General features: G+C 37.1%; 1 protein-coding gene and 1 pseudogene across 2 annotated transcripts in view; both read right to left on the reverse strand.

Annotated features, from left to right (window-relative positions):
- HPSE2 (heparanase 2 (inactive)) overlaps window positions 1-20592 on the reverse strand; it is a 660017-nt gene that overhangs the window by 260536 nt on the left and 378889 nt on the right. The gene's annotated exons all lie outside the window — the stretch shown is intronic.
- Window positions 12654-13896, reverse strand: LOC106966848 (ATP synthase subunit O, mitochondrial-like; annotated as a pseudogene).

The following is a 20592-nucleotide window of genomic DNA, read 5'->3' on the forward strand; positions in this document are numbered from 1 at the left end:
GTATGTGTGTGTGTATATACACATATATGTACACATACACACACACACAATGGAATACTACTCAGCGATGGAAAAGAACAAAATCTTTCCATTTGCAACAATGTGGATGGAACTTAAGGGTATTATGCTAAGTGAAATAAGTCAGCCAGAGAAAAACAGATATTATATGTTTTCACTCACATGTGAAATTTGAGAAACTTAACATAAGACCATAGGGGAAGGGAAGGAAAAATAAGTTATAAACAGAGAAGGAGGCAAACCATAAGAGACTCTTAAGTACAGAGAACAAACTAACAGTTGATGGAGGTGGGGGTTTGGGGGGCAGGGGAAAATGGATGATGGGCATTGAGGAGGGCACTTGCTGGGATAAGCACTGGGTGTTGTGATATAAGTCATGAATCATGGGAATTTACTCCTAAAACCAAAACTACACTTTATGTAAGCTAACTTGACAATAAACTTTTAAAAATAAATAAACAAATGAATAAATAAAGTTATAATGATAATAAATATTCTAAAATATTTATATATTTAAATATATTTATTAATATTTTAGTGGTTTATATAATTGATTAATATGAATAAAATATATATTCTTTATCAAATATATTTTTATCACAAAGCTATCAAATGCTGGGAAGAAAAGAGGAGGGAAGAGAACATTGTTAAGTTAGCCAAATCCCCATGTTTCTCAGCAGAGTCAATGGAGCCAAAGTTATTAAATAAATAAAAGGAGGTATGAGCATTTTATTTGATCACAAAGTGATAAATATGGAAAGATTGGAAAACAGTAGAAAATTCCATAATATCATAAGCTAATTCTTCGAAAGACTAATAAAATAGTAAAATCTCTATCAAGTTTGATGAGAGAGAAAGAAAAAGTGGAGAAAAGACATAGAACAACAATTTTAGCAAAGAAAAAAGAAATATAACTGTTGTTGAAGTATTTTCACATGATAATAATATATGTAAATAGCATTATGTGACTGCAGTTGAGATGGATAATCTTACACGTTAGCAATAACCAATTTGAAAATACAAAAGAAAAAAATTACCATTCATGATAACATATTATGGATATATTAGAATATATAAATATAAATACAGTAAAACCTTGATGTGCAAGCATAATTCATTCCAGAAACATGCTTGTAATCCAAAGCAGTTGTATATCAAAGCAAATTATAAGAAATAATGCAAACTCAGATGATTTGTTACACAACCCAAAAATATTCACATAAAACTGATTACAATACTGTAATATAATACAAAATAATAAAGAAAATACAAAATATAAATAAAAATAAACAAATTAGCCTGCACTTTTCCCTTTGAAAACTTTCACGACTGCTGTGAGGGAGATAAGAGAGAAGAGGGCTATTGTATGGGACAACTTTCACTATCACTAACAGAATCACTGTTGTATATTGGCTCAATGGAATTTTTTTCTTTTAGTGTAACTTTAACAAGAAACCTATCCAATGACATTTGCTTTTGCCTCCTTTTGATAATTTCACGGAAATGTGACATTGCATTGTCATTAAACAGATTCATCGCTAGCACTGCTACAGTCTTATTTGGGTGGTGCTTTTTTACAAAATTTTGCACTGTTTTCCACATGTTATACATGTCCTTAATCTCATATGAAGTGAGGAATTCCTCCACCCTTTTCTCCTCCTTCTCTGCAGACAAGATGCAGACATAGACTTCTTATAAAATCTTGCAATTTCTACTCTCATAGCCCATTCAAACTTCTCGATGATTTCCTTCTTAACTTCCACCATAATTATCTCCTTACCACCTTTCTTTGCACCTTTTTCTGCATGGGGACCATTGTATATGCTCACACAGATGTTGACTAAAGTACAGTATTAATAAACTCTTGTCATATACTGTATTTAACTGGTAACTGGTAATAGGGCAGCAGAGGAAAGGGTCTGTATCTGCAGGCAGCCTGGCCTAGAATGAAGCAAAGCATTCCTAAGCTTATTCTTGTATAGAAAAGCAAAGGACTGTTCATAGGTGCTTTGAAGTGACAAAAAAATACACTACTGCCAATTGTGGCTACCTTCCAATGTTCTGAAAATCACTGATTTCTGCCAAACAAGGTGGCCTGACTATCTCAGCATGGGAGATGATCACCCACAATCCCACAGTGAGAGAGAGAAAGAGAAGCACTGGCTCAGTTATAATCATGTGATACTTGGCATCATGTACTACTCATATCTTAAGACATCATTCATGTATCAAGCTAAAATTTATTAGAAATGTTTGTTCATCTTGCAGAATTCTCGCAGAACAACTTACAATCCAAGGTTTTACTGTATCTATGAAATAACAAGGCATATGTCCAACAAAAATGTGTATTACCCTTATGGAGAAAATTACAAACCTTGTTGGTAAAAGAAGGTTTGAATAAATAGAAATTATGCCTTATTTGGAGGTAAGAAGTCTTGGTATTTTTTAAAATGCCAATTCTCCCTATATTAATATATGAGTATAATGTAATTACAATAAAGTTCCACCAGAGATTATCACATAATTTGACAAAGTAAGCTTAAAGTTAATATTTAAGAGTAAAGAGCAAAGAATTTCATAGAATGGGGAGCCCGGTGATGTTAGTTAATCATTGCATCCATTTTATTCTCTGCTGACATTTGCCAATTCTGGACTAAGTTGAAGAATAAAAGTTCTAACATATGAGTAATTGAGTCTTATATGAGTGGAAAAGGAGAATAAGGGGCAATAAATATTTGAAGAAATAATAGCCATGAATTTTCCAAACTTGACAAAAGAAATCAATTCAAAGATTTAAGAAGCTCAGGAAACTGTGAATAGGAAAAATGCAAAGGATATCTAGAAATATCATGGCCACAATGCTAAAATTCAAAGCCAAGAGAACAACTTAAAAGCAATCACAGTGAAGGAAAGGCATTATTACTTTCATGATATCAACAATGAGACTGACAGCTCACTTTTCAATCAAAACTATGTAAGTCAACTGACAATGAACAGCACCTTTAAAGTTTACAAAGTGCAAACTTTCAATATGGAATCATTTACCCAGAAGAAAATACCCTCAAAAAATGAAAACAAGACTTCTAAGCTTCCCTCCATGTCAATCAAGATGCCAACTACAGCATATTTCTCACACTGATTATAACTACAATCTCTGAGTAGAATACAAAGACAACCACCTAAGTACTCTGAAAAGTAAACATGAGCAAAAAGCCTGTAAACTGAACTCGAAATCTGGACAATGATCTGTAATGAGGGCAAGTTGCATGGTCTTATTTTCCTTCTTTATCTTCAAGCTTTGACTGAGAAAAGTCCCAAGTGGCAGAACAGTGCCATGGGTGTTGAAAGCAAAAAGTATCAGAAACAAAACATTACCTCTAGCCATGAAACCAGGAAAAGAGGTTCCTGCATGCAAGACAATTTGTAGAGAAATACCCACTTCCTTTAACCTTTTCCTTATTTCCCTTTCCTCTCCAAGTCCCACCAGTAGGCTGACTAGTTGGAAAATTTTATGGTTGTGATGGTGATGACACAGGCACCTAAAACCCTGAGAAAAGATTCATCTGTCTGAATAGAAATATTGTAAAAATGGGCTCCCACTGCCCAAATAATGTGAAGGAATTCTCTGGTATTTTTCACCTTCTTTCTCACCAATTTGCCTGCAAGGTGGCCCCAGTCTCACAGAACTGCATGAAAACACAAGGGAATTAACCAGAAAATTAATAAAAGAAAGATGTCTGGAAAATTCTCCTAAATACTTGGAAATTATACCACACTATAAAAAACTTTTAGGGAAATTAATGAATACACTGAACAGAGTAAAAATGGAACTAGAATATATCAAAATTTGTGGGATACAACCAAAACAGTGCTTAAAGAGAAAACTGTGAGCTTTAATTGCTTCATGTAAAGTGAAGAAAGGTTTTACATCATTAATATGAGCTACAAAAAGAAAAGCAAATAGAATCCAAATCTAATAGGAAGAGAAAGGTAATAATGAATAGAAATGAATAAATTGAAAAAACTAGATAAAATCAAATAAAAAACTAGTTCTTTGAAAAAATCAATAAAATTAACAAAACTCTCAAAAACTGACCAATAACACTATGGAGAAAGACACAAATTACCAATTTCAAGAATTAAAGACAAGAATTAATATAAACCATATAAACATTAAAAGGAAAATAAGATATTATGAACAACTTGTAAATTCAAGCATTTACATAAAATGGAACCATGCTTTGAAATGCAGAAACTACCAAAATTCACTCAGTGAAAGTATATTATAGGAATAGTCATACATCTATCATTACATTCTAAAGAAACTGAATTCATAGTTTAAGACTTTCCAATAAAGAATACAGGCTCAGATGGTTTCACTGGTGAAAACAATTCTACATCAGTGAACACTTAAGGAAAAAATACCAGCTCAACACAATGTCTACCAGAAAACAGAAGAGAACAGTTTTCAACTAATTTTAATAGACCAGCATCACCCTGGTGCCAAAAAACCAAAGAAATTACAAGAAATAAAAAATACGTACTAATATCTCTTATGAAAACATTTTTAAAATCCCCAAGAAAATATTAACAAATTAAATTCCAAATGTAAATATATATAAAAAATAACATGATCAAATGGAGTTTATCCCAGTAATGGAAGCCTGATTTAATGTTCAAAATTCAATCAGTGTAATTCACAAAATCAACAGGCTAAAGAAGAAAAATTACATTCATTTCAGTAGATGAAGATAAAGCATTTAACAAATTCAACCTCCGTTTATGATTAAAAACTCTTAGAAAACTATGAATAGAAGAATTCTTCCTTGATAAAGAGCATCTACAAAAAAATTTCCAACTCTTAGAGCAAGTTGGAGCTTTTCATTATTCAGCTTTTCATTGCTTAGTATATTATTAGCTGTGGGCCTTGTTAGGCAAGAAAAAAAAGCCATCTAAATTAGAAAGGAAGAAGTAAAATTTTCTGTGTTTACAAATGGTATGACCTTAAACATAAAAATCCTAAGTAAGGGCTCTACAAAAAAAAAAAAATTTATAACTAATAACCAAATTCAGTAAAGTCTCAGAATACAAAATCAACATACAAAATTCATTTGCATCTCTATACAATAACAACAATCTGTCCAAAAAAATAAAGAAAACAATTCCATTTAGACTAGCATTAAAAGCAATAAAATACTTAGGAATAAATTTAACCAGGTGAAAGACTTGTGCACTGAAAACTACAAAACAATGATGAAATAAATGTCAAAAGATACAAATAAATGGAAGGACATTCTATGTTCTTGAACCAGAAGGATTAATATTGTTAAAATATCCATACTTCACCAAATGTTCTATAGATACAATGCAATCTCCACTCCAATCCCAATGGAACTTTTTACAGAAATACAAAAACAATCCTAAAATTAATTTGAAACCACAAAAGACTTCAAATAGCCAAAGCAATTTTGAGAAAGAACAAAGCTGGAGGTACCACATTCCCTATTTCAAAACATATTACAAAGCGACAGTAATCAAAACACTATGATACTGGCATAAAAGCAGACATAGAGACCAATAGAACAGAAAAGACTGCCCAGAAATAGGACCATAAACATATATTCAACTGATCCTCAACAAGTGTGCCAAGAATATGCAGTGGGGAAAAGATAGTCCATTCGATAAATTATTTTGGGGAAAGTTGGATATCCATATGCAAAAGATTAAAACTGGACAGGGCAAAGATGGCAGCGTAGGAGGACGCAGGGCTCACCTCGTCCTGCTGATCGCTTAGACTCCACCCACATCAGCCTAAATAACCCAGAAAACTGCGGGGAGACTAGTAGAATGGACTCTCCGGAGCCAAGCACAGACAAGAGGTCCATGGAAGAGGGTAGGAAGGGCAGAGAGGCGGTGCATGCTACACAGACTGGTGGGAGGGAGCCGGGCGGTGGAGGGGCACCCTGCCTGGCAAGGCAGATCCCCTGAAGTCTGGCTTGCAAAAGTGGAGGGGCCAGACTCCATGAGTTCTGACAGCCAGCAGGACTTAACATCTGGAATGTTATAAGTCAACAGCTCTGCTCAGAGAGCAGGAGGGTGAGAGGACACTGGGAGGGAGAGGTGTTGAGCCCCGGAAGACAGAGCTCAGCTCAGCAGGGAACAAAGGCGCTGGCAAGCGCCATCTCCCTCTCCCATCCACCAGCCAAAATCCCAAAGGGAACCAGTTCCTGTCACCGAACTTGCTTGCACCGGGCAAATGCCCAATGCTGTGCTTCTGTGGATCCATGCCTCCGAGAGGCCTGCCTCCCTCCCAGTGCTGCAGGGCCCCTCCTGCAGGGGATCACCACTGGCAAAGCTAGCTAAGCCTACCCCTCCCACCCCTGTGCACCTTATGGATCCACCCTGTCTGATACACCCTTGGCCAGATCCCATCGAAGCAGCACCACAAGCCTGGCAGTGTTCAAGCAGCCCAGACAGGGGCCACACTACTCCACAGTGAGTCCTGCCCCTGGAAGAGGGGAAGATAAGGTACATACCAGTCTGACTGTGGTGTGGCCCCAGCGGTGGGCTGGGGGCAGACATCTGGTCTGACTGCGGCCCCTCCCACCAACACAAGTTTCTCCAGACACCACAGGGGAAGTGCCCTGCAGGTTGGAGCTACCACAGGGACTAATTAAAATGATGAAATGGAAGAATTCTTCTCAAAAGAAACTCCAGGAAGTAGTGACAGCTAACGAATGATCAACACGAATTTAAGCAATATAAGGGAACAAGAATTTAGAATAATAGTCATAAGATTAATTGCTGGGCTTGAAAAAAGCATAGAGGACAGCAGAGAATCCATTGCTACAGAGATCAAGGGACTAAAAAATAGTCATGAGGAATTTAAAAATGCTATAAATGAGGTACAAAATAAAATGGAGGTGGCCATAGCATGGATTGAAGAGGCAGAGGAGAGAATAGGTGAATTAGAAGATAAAATTATGGAAAAAGAGGAAGCTGAGAAAAAGAGAGATAAAAAAATCCAGGAGTATGAGGGGAGAATTAGAGAACTAAGTGATGTAATCAAATGGAACAATATCCGTATCATAAGAATTCCAGAAGAAGAAGAAGAGAGAGAAAGGGGCTGAAGGTGTACTTGAACAAATCATAGCTGAGAACTTCCCTGATCTGGGGAAGGAAACAGGCATTAAAATCCAAGAGGTACAGAGAACTCCCTTCAGATGTAACTTGAACTGATCTTCTGCATGTCATATAGTGAAACTGGCAAAATACAAGGATAAAGAGAGAATTCTGAAAGCAGCTAGGGATAAACAGGCCCTAACATACAAAGGAAGACACATAAGGGTAGTAGCAGACCTATCTATTGAAACTTGGCAGGCCAGAAAGGAATGGAAGGAAATCTTCAATGTATGAACAGAAAAATATGCAGCCAAGAATCCTTTTTCCAGCAAGTCTGTCATTCAGAATAGAAGGAGAGATAAAGGTTTTCCCAAACAAACAAAAACTGAAAGAATTCACACCACTAAACCAGCCCTACAAGATATCCTAAGGAAGACTCTGTGGGTGAAATGTTGCAAGGACCACAAAGTACCAGAGACATCACTACAAGCATGAAACCTACAGATATCACAATGACTCTAAACCCTTATCTTTCAATAATAACACTGAATGTAAATGGACTAAATGCTCCAACCAAAAGACAGAGGGTATCAGAATGGATAAAAAACCAAGACCCATCTATTTTCTGTCTACAAGAGACTCATTTTAGACCTGAGGACACTTTCAGATTGAAAGTGAGGGGATGGAGAGCTATCTATCATGCTACTGGAAGTCAAAAGAAAGCTGGAGTAGCCATACTTATATCAGATAAACTAGACTTTAAATTAAAGCCTGTAACAAGAGATGAAGAAGGGCATTATATAATAATTACAGGTTCTATCCATCAGGAAGAGCTAACAATTATAAATGTCTATGCACTGAATATGGGATCCCCAAATATATAAAACAATCACAGACATAAACAACCTTATTGATAAGAATGTGGTAATTGCAGGGGACTTTAATACTCCACTTACAACAATGGATAGATCATCCAGACACAGAATCAATAAAGAAACAAAGGCCCTGAATAATACATTTGACCAGATGGACTTGGCAGATATATTTAGAACTCTGCATCCCAAAGCAACAGAATATACCTTCTTCTCAAGTGCACATGGAACATTCTGTAAGACAGATCACATTCTGGGTCACAAAACAGCCCTTAATAAGTGTAAAAGAACTGAGATCATACCATGCACACTTTCAAACCACAATGCTATGAAACTTGAGATCAACCACAGGAAAAAGTCTGGAAAACCTCCAAAAGCATGGAGGTTAAAGAACACCTACTAAAGAATGAATGGATCAACCAGGCAATTAGAGAAGAAATTTAAAAATATATGGAAACAAATGAAAATGAAAATACAACAATCCAAACACTTTGGGATGCGGCGAAGGCAGTCCTCAGAGGAAAATACATTGCAATCCAGGCCTATCTCAAGAAACAAGAAAAATCCCAAATACAAAATCTAACATCATACCTAAAGGAAATAGAAGCAGAACAGCAAAGGCACCCCAAACCCAGCAGAAGAAGAGAAATAATAAAGATCAGAGCAAAAATAAACAATATAGAATCTAAAAACATAGTAGAGCAGATCAATGAAACCAAGAGTTGGTTTTTGAAAAAATAAACAAAATTGATAAACCTCTAGCCAGGCTTCTCAAAAAAAGAAAAGGGAGATGACCCAAATAGATAAAATCATGAGTGAAAATGGAATTATTACAATCAATCCCTCAGAAATACAAGCAATTATCAGGGAATACTATGAAAAATTATATGCCAACAAACTGGACAACCTGGAAGAATTAGAAAAATTCCTAAGCACCCACACACTCCAAAACTCAAACAGGAAGAAATAGAAAATTTGAACAGACCCATAACTAGTGAAGAAATTTAATCAGTTATCAAAAATCTCACAACAAATAAGAGTCCAGGACCAGATGGCATCCCTGGGGAATTCTACCAGGCATTTAAAGTAGAGATAATACCTATCCTTCTCAAGCTGTTCCAAAAAACAGAAAGGGAAGGAAAACTTCCAGACTCATTCTGTGAAGCCAGCATTACTTTGATTCCCAAACCAGACAGAGACCCAGCAAAAAAGGAGAACTACAGGCCAATGTCCCTGATGAATATGGATGCAAAATTCTCAACAAGATACTAGCAAATCAAATTCAACAGCATACAAAAAGAATTATTCACCATGATCAAGCGGGATTCATTCCTGGGCTGCAGGGCTGGTTCAATATTTGCAAATCAATCCATATGATACATCACACGAATAAAAGAAAAGATAACAACCATATGATCCTGTCAATCAATGCAGAAAAAGAATTTGACAAAATTCAGCATTCTTTCTTAATAAAACCCCCGAGAAAGCCAGGATAGAAGGAACATACTTAAAGATCATAAACGCCATTTATGAAAAGCCCACAGCTAATATCATTCTCAATGGGGGAAAAACTGAGAGTTTCCCCCTGAGATCAGGGATGTCCACTCTTACCACTGTTGTTTAACATAGTGTTGGAAGTTCTAGCATCAGCAATCAGACAACAAAAGGTAATCAAAGGCATCAAAATTGGCAAAGATGAAGTCAAGCTTTTACTTTTTTCAGATGACATACTATACATGGAAAACCCGACAGACTCCACCAAAAGTCTGCTAGAACTCACACATGAATTCAGCAAAGTCGCAGGATACAAAATCAATGCACAGAAATCAGTTGCATTCTTATAAACAAATAATGAAGCAACAGAAAGACAAATAAAGAAACTGATCCCATTCACAATTGCACCAAGAAGCATAACATACCTAGGAATAAATCTAACCAAAGATGTACAAGATCTGTATGCTGAAAACTATAGAAAGCTTATGAAGGAAATTGAAGATGATACAAAGAAATGGAAAAATATTCCATGCTCATGGATTGGAAGAACAAATATTGTTAACATCTCAATACTACTCAAAACAATCTACACATTCAATGCAATCCCAATCAAAATTGCATCGGCATTCTTCTCAAAGCTAGAACAAGCAATCCTAAAATTTGTATGGAACCACAAAAGACCCCGAATAGCCAAAGTAATACTGAAGAAGACCAAAGTGGGGGGCATCACAATCCCAGACTTTAGCTTCTACTACAAAGCTGTAATCATCAAGACAGCATGGTATTGGCACAAAAACAGACACATAGACCAATGGAATAAAATACAGACTCCAGAATTGGACCCACAAAAGTATGGCCAACTAATCTTTGACAAAGCAGGAAAGAATATCCAATGGAAAAAAGACAGTCTCTTTAACAAATGGTGCTGGGAGAACTGGACAGCAACATGCAGAAGAATGAAACTAGACCACTTTTTTACACCATTCACAAAAATAAACTCAAAAAGGATGAAGGACCTGAATGTGAGACAGGAAACCATGAAAACCCTAGAAGAGAAAGCAGGAAAAAACCTCTTTGACCTCAGCTGCAGTAATTTCTTACTTGAAACATCTCCAAAGGCAAGGGAATTAAAAGCAAAAGTGAACTATTGGGACCTCATGAAGATAAAAAGCTTCTGCACTGCAAAGGAAACAATCAACAAAACTAAAAGGCAACCGACAGAATGGGAAAAGATATTTGCAAATGACATATCGGACAAAAGGCTAGTATCCAAAATCTATAAAGATCTCACCAAACTCCACACCCAAAAAACAAATAATCCAGTGAAGAAAAGGGCAGATGACATGAATAGACACTTCTCTAAAGAAGATATCCAGATGGCCAACAGGCACATGAAAAGATGCTCAATATCACTCCTCATCAGAGAAATACAAATCAAAACTGCACTCAGATATCACCTCACGCCAGTCAGAGTGGCTAAAATGAACAAATCAGGAGACTATAGATGCTGGAGAGGATGTGGAGAAATGGGAACCCTCTTGCACTGTTGGTGGGAATGCAAAATGGTGCAGCTGCTCGGGAAAACGGTGTGGAGGTTCCTCAGAAAATTAAAAATAGATCTACCCTATGACCCAGTAATAGCACTGCTAGGAATTTACCCAAGGGATACAGGAGTACTGATGCATAGGGGCACTTGTACCCCAATGTTTATAGTAGCACCTTCAACAATAGCCAAATTATGGAAAGAGCCTAAATGTCCATCAACTGATGAATGGATAAAGAAATTGTGGTTTATATATACAATGGAATACTACTTGGCAATGAGAAAGAATGAAATATGGCCTTTTGTAGCAATGTGGATGGAACTGGAGAGTGTTATGCTAAGTGAAATAAGTCATACAGAGAAAGACAGATGCCATATGTTTTCACTCTTATGTGCATCCAGAGAAACTTAACAGAAGACCATGGGGGGGGGGGAGGGGAAAAAAGTTACAGAGAGGGAAGGAGGAAAACCATAAGAGACTCTTAAAAACTGAGAATAAACTGAGGGTTGATGGGGGTGGGAGGGAGGGGAGGTGGGTGATGGGCATTGAGGAGGGCACCTGTTGGGATGAGCACTGGGTGTTGTATGGAAACCAATTTGACAATAAATTTCATATTTAAAAAAAAGACTAAAACTGGACCTTTGTTTCACATTATACATAAAAATAAACTCAAAATGAATTGAAGACTTAAATGTAAAACTTGAAACCATAATATTCTTAGAAAAAAAATGTAGGAGAAATGTTTCTAGATATTGGATGGGGCAATGATTTCCTGGATATGGCATCAAAAAAGCACAGGCAACAAAAGCAAAACTAGACAAATTAGATTAGATCAAACTAAAAAGCTTCTGCACAGCAAAAAAAAAAAAAAAAAAAAAACAAGAAACAAAAAACAAAAAACAAAAACAATTAACAAAATGAAAAGCCAACCTACAATGGGAAAAATATTTTCAGACCATATATCATATAAGAGGTTAATATCCAAAATATATTTGGCAATGTTATAACTCAACAGAAACAAACCACAAATAACTCAATTTAAAAATGGGCAAAGGACCTGAATACACATTTCTCCAAAGAAGACATACAAATGGCCAACAGGGATATGAAAATGTGTACAACATCACTAGTCATCAGGGAAATGCAAATCAAAAGACAATAAGCTGTCACCTCACACCTGTTAGGATACCATTGTCAAAAAAACAAAGGAGAAGAAGTGTTGGCGAGGACGTAGAGAAAAGGGAATGCTTGTACACTTTTGGTGGGAATGTAAATTAGTGCAGTCACTATGGAAAACAATATGGAGGTCCCTTAAAAATTAAAAATAGAATTACCAGGGCACCTGGGTGGCTCAGTCGGTTAAACATCCAAGTCTTGATTTCAGCTCAGGTCACAAACTCACAGTTCATGGGTTCAAGCCCTGCATTAGGCTCCACACTAACAATGCAGAGCCTGCTTGGGATTCTCTCTCTCTGTCTCTCCCCCACTTGTGTGCACATGTGTGTTCATGCTCTCTCACTCAAAAATAAACAAGTAAACTTTAAAAAAAACTTTAAAAAATAGAATTACCATTTGATCTAGAAATTTCACTTTTGGATACATATCCAAAGGAATTGAAATCTGGGTCTCAAAGAGACATCTGCACTTTCACCTTCATTACAGCATTATGCACAATAGCCAAGATATGGAAACAAACCTAAATATCCATCAATAGTTAAATGGATAAAGTAAATGTGGCATATAGATACAATGGAATATTACTCAGCCTTTAAAAAGAAGGAAATTCTGCCATTGTAAGGGTAAAAAATACTCCATTGTATGCTTGCACCACATTTTCTTTTTGCTGTCGTTCAGGAAGCATTTTATTGTTGCTCCAAGGTTAGGAATTTTCACTGACAGAGAATCAACACTTTCAGAAAATTTCCCACAAAGCCCTGCTTAGCTTCTGAATCTTGGTTTTCATAGATGTATCAGCATATTTCTCTCCAGTACAGACAATCAGTGCACCCATGATTGACAGTTCAGTCTTAACTTCCAATTTCGGCCTTTACTTAGGAAGGTCTTCAGTACTGTTTTTAATTCATAGAGTGGATTCATCTAAAGGAGGTGCAGTGGTAACTGTGCAAGGGACTTCTCCAGGGTGGATGCTCATCACGGTTGACAAGGCAGAAATGACTCCAGGGATAGTGTTCAAGTGACCATTTTCAACAAGCAAATTGACCAGGTTAGATGTGAGGAGATAGAACCTCTCTTTTGCTTTCATGTCATTTAGGCTTTTCACTTTCACTGAACACTTTATGCAGGGATTCATAACAGAAGCAGTCATTTTGGGTTCTTTCAAGATTGTGCTCTCAACAATTCCTTATCTACTTTATTCTGTTTAGATGCTGAATAAATAGCGGTGGCATACAGACCTTTGATACCATATATCTGAAACGGTTGCCTCACAAGTTTGGCAAACAGCCTGACCACAGATGTACTATACTAAAGTATGGCACCTGCAGGGAGAGCTTAGAAAGTGCTGGGGTGGCCATTTTCTCTGGGCAGCTGTAGATCCATGTACCACCTTTTCTTTACCCATTTAACTGTTAATGGATATTTAGGTTGCTAGAATAGATTAATCTGGTGGACATTATGCTAAATGAAATAGTCCAGACATAGAAAGAAAAAGCCTATATGATCTCACTTATATGTGCCATCTAAAACAGTCAAACAAGGGCACCTGGGTGACTCAGTCAGTTAAGCGTTGGACCTCGGCTCGAGTCATGATCTCATGGTTCGTGTTGGGCTCTGTGCTAACAGCTCAGAGCCTGGAGCCTGCTTCAGATTTTGTGTCTTCCTCTTTCTGTCCCTCCCCTGCTCACTCTCTCTCTCTCTCTCTCTCTCTCTCTCTCTCAAAAATAGATAAATATTAAAAACATTTTTTAAATAAAAAAAAATAGTCAAACAGAAACAGAGAGTACAATGGTGGTTGTGAGGGGTTGGGGGAGATAAATGGGGAAGTGTTCATCAAAGAGTACAAAGTTTCAGTTATGCAAAATAAATAAGTTCTGGAGATCCACTGTATGATACAGGGCCACTGATTAACAATACTATATACTTAAAATTTTGCTAAGAGGGGATATATTATTTTAAGTGCTCTTACCACTAAAAGACAAACAAACAACACCTCTTTCCAAAGTCAAGGGTGTGGAGAAAACTTTTTGAGATAATAAATAAGATTATGGCGCTAATAGTGATGATAGTTTCATGGGTATACACTTATCTCTAAACACATAAAGTTGTATATATCAAATATCTACAGCTTTTTATATGTCATTAAAACCTCAATAGAGTGGCTTAATAAAATTCACCTACTAATTTCATATTTAATGAGGAAAGACCGAATGCTATGTTGTTTGCAGTAACAATAAATAAGAAACAACTTAAATGTCCATCAGTAAGAACTGATAAGTAATTTAAAGAAAACAAACTAGAGATACATGTATTAGGAGAGAGAAATCTCAAAAACATAAGCAGAGTAAAAAAAGGCAAGTTGCAGAATGATATAGATTGTCAAAATATAAAAATAACATCATACATTCACTATGGAAATACATTGCAGCATTATATAACATACTATGTATATACGTGTGCATATGTCTTTCTACATGTATATAGCTAGATATATATATATATACATCTATGTGTATCATGTATGTAGTATAAGTAAAATAAAAATGTGGACAAATGTAAGTTAAAAATTCAGTGCTTAGTGGTTACCTATGTGTTGAGATGTAGGCCAGTGGGATTGGAAAGGAACACTCAGGTGGCTTTAACTATATGAGATGTTTTCTCTCAGAAAAAATAAAGATCTGAAACAAATATGTCCATATGTAAAGACTTCTCAATCTTAACAAAGATAGTTATTGGTGAGTAGGTGGTATTTATTTTATTATTCTCTATACACTTTTTGTGTAGTTTGTTTTTTTCCTAATAAAATTACTAAAAAAAGGTTTAACATACTTATTTTAATGAAAAAGGTCGCCTCTGGAGAGGGGCTAAGATAAGTGGCAGCAGAAAGGTAAGGAGAAGGAGACTATTGCTTTTCATCATAAGCAACTCTGCACTATTTGATTTGTAACCTTGTTGATTTACAACTATAATAAAAAGTTTTTTTTTAATTTTAGACAGAGGGAGAGAGAGAATACATGCTAGCCAGAAAGGGCCAGAGAGACAGGGGAAGAGAGAATTCCAAGCAGGCTCCATTTTCATTGCAGAATCCAAAGTGAAGCTTGATCCCATGGCTGTGAGATCATGACCTGAGCTAAAATCAAGAGTCAGATGCTTAACTGGCTGAGCCACCCAGGTGCCTCTAATAAAAAGATTTTAATTTGTTTTAATGAAAAATGGTCTTTTACTGGAAGAGTTTAAGACCACTTTATAGATTCTAAACTCTTGGAGGCCTTGATCTTACTTGTCCTTGTGTTCTTGAGTCTAGCTGCAGTGCCCAGCACCTAGAGTGTAGTCAGTACATATTTATTGTTTGCTGTATTTTATTTCCTAAAGATTATAGTCCATTTTTATCTCTCTGTTTTCTAATCACTGGTAACAAATTTACTCCTTAGTTACACCATTTAACTCTGTGGTACTTCAGATTCCTTATTTTTCAAGTGTAAATAATAATATCTGTCTTGCCTACTTCCCAAGCCTATTTTAAATTTCAAACGAGAAAACAGATATCAATTTTCTTGAAAATTATAAAGCATATTTGAATTGAAAAAAATGTATATCACTGAAAGACTGGGAAGAATTCCCAAGAAATCATACCATCGCATTAATATCCACAGTCCAACCTCTTCCATAACATGTCAGTAACCATAAAAAAAAAATCTTACTTCCATATATGTGTCTTGAAGCCTCTAAATATGGCGTGTTCTGGTGGGGTGGAGGTGGAGGTGGCAGTTATGATTCTGGTTAGGGACATTATGAAAATTGGCTTCTTTAGTCATGAAAAAATATTTTCTTAGGAAGATATTTCTTAAGATGCCATGATGACACACTAACCAGTTTTTTGGCAAAGGTCCCATTGAGCCAGTGGTAAATCTTACTATATGGCAGTAAGAAGTACAACACTTCTTACTTGACTTAAAACCATTTTGGCTCTAGGGCAGACTCAGCACTCCCATGAGGGAGGGGTGGGGATGCTAAATAATTCAGGGAAAAGAAATGATTATACAGAGATATGGGGCATCTCTCCAAATATTGTGATTCTAATGGGGAACAATAAAGAACTGATCCAGAGAAGGAGGGAGAGGGTTAATGGAAAAGGTCACTAAATACTTGTTGGCACTGATTTAGTCACTTGGGTATTGAGTGTAATCAATGATGAGACATGGTCCTTGCTTTCAAGGAATTTATAGGCTGTGGATAGACTTGGATACAACCAGCAGATTATCAACATGGAATAGAATAATGAGACAGAAACATATGCACTAGTCATGTTGGTCACATACAAAAGCCACACTTTTATATTGCATTAGTTTTCTTTTGGATGTAAAAGTGGAACGTTGTTGCTAAGAATCTTCGTCCAGAAATGGCATGGATAGACAAATTGCTTTGCCAAGGCCACTGAAAGAGTGATAGTGCACACACTCGGTGATCTATATCTCATGTGCCTAGGGGAAGCCCAAATGCGCCTCTCATGGCTACAGGGAGTTGTCAGTTTATAATTTTATTGTGTTCCAAAGACTCATTTATCAGTCAGCTGTGGGAAATCTGGCATATATATTCACACAGAAACAAAACCACAAATGGGGGTCATTTTTTAGACAGGCCAGGAAAGGTTGTACAAACCCATTTTAATTAAAAAAAATTGTAATAATAATGGTATGGTAGAGTCTGATTCCTATTTGTACAATATATGTGTGTGTTTGTATATTTTGAATTTGAATTGGAGATGCCCGGATCCTCTTTCTCTGGATACAGCTCCTCAGACAATTTCATCTGCTAGTATTGAACATGAAGATTCACTGATCTTAAGCAATGACTCTGTGTGAGTGTGTATGTGTGTGCCATGAAATATGCCACTCAGAAATCCTTCTACATGGAGTATAACCAATTATCTGCTCCAGCTGCTGCCCTTCTGCATTCACAACTGTGTTCATGCTGAGCCTCTATTTCCCACGAGCTGTTTTTCCCAGACAGTGACTAAACATGGTGATCAAAGGTACTAAAGTGTGCCCATTCCAGCAAGTTGCAGGACTCCTACAAACAAATTTGGCTTGAGGATTTCCCATCAGCATGACAGAATCATTTTTTTTGGAACTGTGCTATAGTCTAAGACTCTGTATGCCCTATTCTTTCTTTCCTCTCTCCACAGACATCAAGGCTCTCTTCCCCTTTTAAAACTACCCATGCTTCCAATCCCTGGCATATATAATCCTATCTTTGTGTCTGCTTCTTGACATACTCAAACTACTGCAAATGAGAATGAGAAAGGTCCAAGTAAGATAGGGAATTGGGACTGGCTCACTCACCACCTTGTAGGAAAGAAGAATACCATCCTGAATGTGGTATGTGGGTGTTAAAGATTTCACTGGTGATGACATGAGACAAGAGGCACCTTTGTTTATAAAGGCATGCTTATATCCTGTGGTAGAAGAGCAGACAAAGCTAAATAGAAAACTGAAGGTCAGATCCTCACAGGGCTTCAAAGAGACATTTGAATGCTTAATCGAGATAGGTCTGTTATCACATCAGGACTCAGAATGGAAAAATACAGTACCCTGAAATACGGGTTAGGGATATCTGGATTGATGCCCAGATGTTGGAGCTGAATATGCCCCTGAGGCCCCAGAGCTTACAAGGTGGTCCCCTCTTCGCCAGTAAGAGGTTGCACTTGCTCTGTGTTGCAGAACAGTGCAGAAGACTTTCCCTTTAAGACAGCAGTTTTCCTCCTCAGAAATGCCCCATCTTCTCTCCTGGCTGAAAGGCTGATGCCTGGACTGAAGCCCAGCACTACCCAGTTAAGGAAATTAAGATACTCCACAGTCCAGGAGTTGAGAGAATTAGCTAGCATGTATCAACGGGAACCAGGGCTATATTCCTGGGATTAAATTTTGAGGATGCCTGATCAAGAGGGCCAGAATTTAAGACTGGCTCATCAAGAATTCATTGACTCGGGGATGTTTGCTTGGAACATGGAATTTAACACCCCAGCAAGGATTCGAGAATGGTGCAAATTCACTGCTGAGATAACATTTAGAAGCCTAGAAAGAGTAATGGCTATGTTGAGCAGAGTAGAAGTGCCTGAGTTGCCCCGGCTGATAGTAGAAGGAAGAATAAAAGAGACTGAGGGAAGAGGTCATGCTAGAATGGATATATTAATAAGACTGGAACACCCACCAGAGGAGTAGGGTGCATAGAAGAAGCCAAATGACACCATTCCACCAAGGCCATTTGAAATGTGTGGTGGAAAAAAAGAAAGAAAGAAATGTGCTGGTGAGAGGGGTACAGCATCACTAATAAGTTCAGTGGTGACTAGTAGCCACAGGTCAGGTTTGGGTTTGTCAATAGGCATGAAGTTGGGATGATGGGGGCCAGAGGATTAGAGCTCAAGTGGTGGTACTACAACTGTAAAAACCCAAAAAGTTACAATTATTATGATGGCCAGCAAGGTTAGAGGGGCAGCCAAGAGGATCTAACCAGCAGGGAATTGTGAAGATGGTTAATAAAGCATGACATGCTCATCCCTAATATGGGCAGCCAACAAGAGTATTATTTAAATATCTACAACTACAGAAAGACAAAAATGGATGATCAGGAAGTTGAGGATGATTTCCCCAATGAAAAGTTCCTAACCCCTTGCTAGTTGTTGGTTCTGAGCCAATTTTTAGATCCAGAATCTGCTGACTGAAGACATGGCCAGATCTTTAGGAGTAACACTGTAGCATCAGGTAATGATTCTCCTTCCCGCCCCCCACAAAAAAGTACCTATAGTCATTTACTCAGATAACTGTACACTGAAGAAAAGAAAGCATCCACACATTCTGAGGAATATTTAGTACAGGGCTGAGTGGACAGTGATACCTGGAGACTCAAGGTGTCAACATGGCCCTCATATTAGAATGGAGATTATTAAGGTCAGGTAATAAATGGAGTCCTAGAATTGTGCCTAATGAAAATTAGATGTCTATTATTGATTGATTGATTTGATTTACTATAGGAAAGAGTATGGAAAATAAAGAGAAAGGTTCTAGCCCTTGGACATGGCTAGAGAAAGTGATCTTCCATGTGTAAATTTTAGAAGCAAAAATATCATTAGCAAAAAGTGCTGAGTATGAGGCTGGAACTCTGAATAGAAATTTATTAGACACTAGAGGCTTCTAGGAAAAATGAAAATTGCAAGGACAGCCCTTCCATTAGGCTGCAGTAAGCTAATGAGAACAGCAAAGAATTATGACTGATTAAGGAAGATCTATTTCTGCTTCTTGTTGAGACCCTTAACTTCCATTTTGCTGCTTTCTATTTAAAAGCTTACTTTTGGTGGCCTGTTCTTGAGATCCTAACCAGAAGTATAAGAACCTTCACCCAGAGTCAAGGCTATTCTTTATGTAAGAAGTATTAAATTCAGTAGACACGGCAAGAATCTGTTCCTTTACAGTTTAATTATTTTTCTACTATAATATTATTTCCATATATTTTCTCTGGGTTTTTAAAAAATGAGGCTCGGGGCGCCTGGGTGGCTCAGTCGGTTAAGCAGCCGACTTCAGCTCAGGTCACGATCTCACGGTCCATGGGTTCGAGCCCCGCGTCGGGCTCTGGCTGATGGCTCGGAGCCTGGAGCCTGCTTCCGATTCTGTGTCTCCCTCTCTCTCTGCCCCTCCCCCATTCATGCTCTGTCTCTCTCTGTCTCAAAAATAAATAAAGGTTAAAAAAATTTAAAAAAAAATAAAATAAAAAAAATAAAAAATGAGGCTCTAGGATTTTAATACTTTGCAACTCAGAACCTGTAGGTTCATTGAGATACCAAAACTACCAATGCATCAATGAGTACACCATTAATAGACAATAAGAGGCCCAATTTTTAGATTAGCTCTCTTTTTCTAAACCAGTCCACAGGGGTAGAGAGAACTTACTTTTGCACAGTGTTTAAGAACAGCTATCCCAATTATTATGGTCCTGACACTTTTAGGATACACAGTAATGACCTCCCTTTGTAATTTCTAATTCCCTGCTGTAAACTCTACTCTGTTTATGAAAATTTTAGATCAGAGAATCCTCATAAGACTTTAAACACCTCCTTTGGAAAAAGCTATTTTGTCAACATGCATCAAAAGCTTTAAAAATGCATATACCCTTTGACTCAAAAACTCTATTTCTAAATATTTTCTCTGAGGAATTTACAGAACTGAATTCCAAGTGCATAAGAATGTTCATCACAGCTTTGTTTAATGGCTGAGGGAAAGAGAGAGTGAGATTGGCTAAATTTCCAAAATAGGGGAACCTTATCACCGATTCAATAAATGCACTATAGAAAAATGTGTTTTGACATAGCAAAA

This window comes from Acinonyx jubatus, chromosome D2 (assembly GCF_027475565.1).
Source record: "Acinonyx jubatus isolate Ajub_Pintada_27869175 chromosome D2, VMU_Ajub_asm_v1.0, whole genome shotgun sequence".
NCBI lineage: Eukaryota > Metazoa > Chordata > Mammalia > Carnivora > Felidae > Acinonyx > Acinonyx jubatus.